The following is a 5,082-nucleotide window of genomic DNA, read 5'->3' as shown; positions in this document are numbered from 1 at the left end:
TTGCAGTTCCATTTGATCTGTGGAAAATGTTGCAGGCCTCTTAGAGGTGTGGAATCTGGCATTGGATCCAGTTTCATATCTTTAGTCTGTTTTTTAATAATTTAATGATTTTGTGTAGTTAACAGACTACTTTTATTCCTCTATTATTTCAAGTGTTAAATGAATAGCAGAACCTTTCTTCCTGGGTTTTCATGAGAGTTAAATGCATTTAAAATGTTTATAAAAGTCTGAAGTATAAAGCATGCTTTCACTAAATATCATTATAAATGTAATGACTATTTATATCTAAAAATATTTGAAAGATTAACCCTATATAACTTCAGTTACTTCTACATATCTTTATAATTTATAAAAGTCTCCAAAACAGAAAAGTGGCTATTAAGATATACGATGTTCTGTCTCATTTCAGACGAATTAAGTTTCTGCTGTGCACCGTGGATTCCAGTTGACTTCATGAGGCATCAGAAAAATGTCACGGAATTTGTTTTCATGGGACTTTGGGCAAATAAGGAGATAGAACTGCTCTTCTTTGTCCTCTTCCTCCTTTGTTACCTGGTGGTCTTAGTGGGGAACGTCCTCGTTTTGCTCACATCACCTGCAGTCCTCTCATCAAGCAGCCCATGTACTACTTTCTGGGTCACCTTTCCCTCATGGAACTGTTCTACACCTCCACTGTGGTTCCCCGGCTAATCAGGGACTTGGCGGCAGCCAGGAAAACCATTTCCTACAACAGCTGCATGACTCAACTCTTCACGGCCCACTTGCTGGCAGGTGTGGAAATATTCATCTTGGTGTCCATGGCTTGGTGGCCATCGTCAAGCCACTGCACTACATGGCCATCATGAACCAGAGGAAGTGCAACCTGCTGTTTGTGGTGGCCTGGGGGGTGGGTTTTTGGCACTACATTGCCTTATTGCTCATGGTGCTCAGGCTGCCTTTTGTGGTCCTAATCAGATAGATCACTACATTTGTGACGTGAAGCCTCTTTTGAAATTGGTCTGCAAAGACATTCACGTTGTTAGCATCTTAGTGATCGCCAACTCAGGGATGGTGGTAGTTGTGATTTTTCTTGTTCTAGTAGCTTCTTATCTACTGATTTTATATCACCTTAGGACAAGATCTTCTGCAGGGAGTCACGAAGCTCTCTCAACCTGTAGCTTTCATGTAACTGTAGTTGTTCTATTTTTTGTGCCCTGCATTTACACCTACGTGCTCCCTGCCGGCAGTGAGAACAAGGTTAAGGAAATCTCCGTGTTTTACACTGTGGTCGCCCCCATGCTGAATCCTCTCATCTACACGTTCAGAAATATGGAGATGAAAATTGCCATGCAGAAGGTATGGGCTCAGATGTCACATCGATAACTGAATAAGCAGGGAGACATTCATGCTGCTTCCCACTGTGTCCTCAGTCTGCTCTCATTTGAGACTCAGATCCTATGCTGGAGAGTTCACATCTTAGAGATAATCTCCACCTGCCACTCTCTTCTTCAGGAATACTTTGAAGACCTGCCTGTATATCAGTTATATTTTTCCATCTTATTATATTGGTATTCTGTGTACATTTGCTATCTATTAAATATTCCTATGTTCCAAGCTTGTTTTTTCTTATGAATTATGTCTTTACCATTTGATTGAACCAGAAGATTATGTGCTGTATTTTAACATTTCTTTGAATTTATATATTTTGTCTAGAAATTGACTCTGATATAAGTTGAGTAAGTAAACAAGCATGGAATTGTTCCTAAAGTAGTCTTTTCTCTTTTTATTTACTGATATGTGTTGTTCTTAAGGGTCTAGTTTATCTCCTTCTGTCATTAACAATTGTACATTAATAATAAAATAATTGAGATAAATTTCATTGACTTTCTTGATTTGAATTATTCCTGTCTCAATAGTCATATCAACATGAAGGAAAAGTCACTGGGGATTGCCTTTATTCACATTTCAAATCTTAGAACTTATGATACATATAACTGTTCATTTTTCCCCTCACCAAACTGTGCAAAACTCTGGAATATCTTAAGAAAATATTCTGTCCCTTCTAAAACAAAGTTGGTTCTGACTAGTTACTTTATTCATACCTTGATTTTAGTTGTCTTATTGTATTATTTTTCCACAAAGCATTTGGAATTTTTTTTTCAGTACAGAAATATGGTGTGTTGTGGGATGATTGTGTACATGTATTTATAGCATGCAATCCTTGCAGATTTTGAGAGTATATCAATGAAATCCTAATAGCAAGACTGCTATGCAAAAAAAAAAAAAAAAAAAAAATCCAAACCAAAGCACTTTATTATCACTTTTTTGCTTTTCTCAAAAGTCCACAGACGTTTATTGAATAAATTTTGAAAATGTTATTTGATTATACTGCAAAATTTTCGTTATTTAGTTTTTTCATTGCTTGGTGTTTTTCCTAGCATTCACTTTTTAGGAACCTCATGTTGCCTTGTATCTACAAAAACATCAGTGTATTAAATATGTGGGAGAAACATAAAATATTTTTTCATGCATATCAGAATAAGCATACATATTCAGCAAATATTTATTATTGCAAATGGGAAATTTAAAAAAAATCTACACAATTACATGGGAATTTCTTAGTAATTTATATATCAATCATTACTAAATTTTATTAAATGATTTTCTAGAGTCACCTGAACGCCATTAATACTAAGAACCATATTGAGAACTGTCAGAAATGCCAGTCTGGAAGTAGGTTAGAAGTCCTGGTTGGGGACTTAAGGAAGACTGGAGGCCAAACCTAGCAAAAGGTACTTAATTTTATTTGATTTCCTCCCTCTACCATAGTCTCCTTATTCTTCACCTTTTTCTTTACTCTAGATATCCATTGGGAAGTTTTATTTATGCACTTGTAGGCTATTTTCATATTCTCTTTAAAACCCCAGAGACTCCTGTGGTTTTGATCACACATCCTTGATATCTCAAAGCATTCCTGATTTCAAATAGTCATTCTTTTCAATGTACCTCTGTCACCAATTTTCCAGACTATTTTGACTTTGCTAAATGTGTCTTGGTTTGTTGCTGCATCTACAGTTTATGAAATAGTACTATTTTATTTGGAGTTATGATATTTCTGATGTACAATGAACCACAATCTTGTTTAAGCTCACAAAGGGAACTTGGACTGTCATTTGTATATGGCACAGAAGGATGCAGAGTCTCACCTACATTTTGGGCTTCTATATTTTTGCCCAGTTCATAATTTCATCCTCCTAACCTCTCTTTAAATAGCTTTAAAGGTGACATCTACCATTCATGAATGAAAAATGATAGTTATCATTTACAAAATCTTTCAAATATAGAACTAAAGAAGAGCTTCCTGAATTCCTACTGACTCATTAATCTCAGATACTGATATGATTTTTCCTGTATATTTCTTAGAATTTCTACATAGACCATCAATTTCTTGTGATTAAAGGCATTTTCAGTATGTTTTTCTCAATACATGTGACTTTGAGTTTGTAATGTGAGTTTGAGGGATGAGATCAACATACAAAGATCATTCTTATAGTTTGTACTGGCAATCAAAAACCAGAAATTGCATTTTTTTTTGGTTAGATTTTTTCAGATATGATAGATGAATTAAAAAATGTTGTCTCTGATGGTTTGGCTTACATATACATTGCAAAATGATTACCATAACCAAGTTAAAATGTCATCACCAATATAAAATACTTAAGGATGATGGTTAATAAATGTGTTTTGTTTTTGTAGTGCTGGAGATTGAATCCAGGGTTTTACCCATGCTAGGAAAGTGTCCTACAAGTAAACTACATCCCCAGCCATTGGTTACAAAATATGAGCAAGACACGTACACTACCAACTGAAATCCTTGCTAAGAGGATCTGATTATGTTAATGAATAGAAACAGATGAACTTATGATGCAGACTACTCAACATTGTGAAGATTCTCAAGTTAATCTCTGGATTGAAATAATTTCCAACAAAATCTGAAGATGCAACTTTATGATCGCCCACTGCCCACGGGGACAATCACAATGTGTACGCTCTTCTTGATCACAGGAACCAAAAGGACTTTATTCCACAAGTCTCAGACTTATATTGAGAACATCAGCCTATCAGAGAGTAGACTACCAGGAAAGTCAGCCTATCAAGGAACAGTCTCCAGGCGGATACCAGGATTGCCTCATGTACAACAGCCAACCAGAGTTACTTCCTAAAACTTGTATATGAGTGCAGCTATGTCTGGCAAGCTGCCAGGCGCCATCTTAGAGATCAGGCCATGGTGCGGCTCTGGGGCCCTCAGAGCCCGCCCCTGACATCTCCTCCTTATTCTTTAAATAAAGAAAAGATGACTTGGGACCTTGCCTGTCTTAGGTTGTCCATGGCAAATTACATCCTTACCCGTCATTGGAATTCTGACCTCCAGGCATCAGAACCCTGTCTTAGGTTGGTATGCATTTCCACGGATCTTACCCGTCTTTGACTACTGGTCCAGCATGCTTAGCCATACTTGGGGGGATGTGCTGTCTCAATGGCTGTCAAAGTCTATACTATAGCCCGTTGATGACATCGGGCATCTTGGCAAGCTCTGATTTGGCTGCATATAACATAGGCTATCCCTAAGCAGATAATAATCAACACAGCTACTGTTCCAGCCCACTGTTTTGTCAATCCCAGGGCTTTAGATAACAAAGAGAACATCTCGGATACTGATGTAACTTGAACCCTGGTGGCATTGACTCTGAGTATTTCAGCTCATAGCTGACTGGTTAAATTATCAAACGTAGATGACCAATTACCAGTAAAGTAGACAGAGAGATTTTTAGATAACATAACCACAGAGCTAAGGTTATTATAAGCAATAGGGGTGACACACACTGCTCTTAAAGGATAAACACATCCCAGTCCCAAAAGTTCTTGCAAGATATCCACTTGTTCTTGTAGTAAGTCCACTCTTTGATTTACAAGGAGTATGCCTGCTGTTAGATGTTGGTTTAGGGTCTCTTTAGTCTGTAAGACTGCAACTGTATTTTCAGCCAAGTGATTGTTGTTGCTGTCTGTATGGTTGTGTCAATGCTGCTGCTGTGGTTGCGGCTG

At 37.2% G+C, this 5,082-nt stretch overlaps 1 pseudogene; it reads left to right on the top strand.

Annotated features, from left to right (window-relative positions):
* The first annotated feature begins 453 nt into the window (after window positions 1-453).
* LOC124959313 (olfactory receptor 4P4-like) lies at window positions 454-1,362 on the top strand (annotated as a pseudogene).
* Window positions 1,363-5,082: the final 3,720 nt, after the last annotated feature.

Source organism: Sciurus carolinensis, chromosome 11, assembly GCF_902686445.1.
Source record: "Sciurus carolinensis chromosome 11, mSciCar1.2, whole genome shotgun sequence".
Taxonomy (NCBI): Eukaryota; Metazoa; Chordata; class Mammalia; order Rodentia; family Sciuridae; genus Sciurus; species Sciurus carolinensis.
Note: the sequence above shows the minus strand (reverse complement) of the source record. Positions and strands in the feature narration are given on the sequence as shown.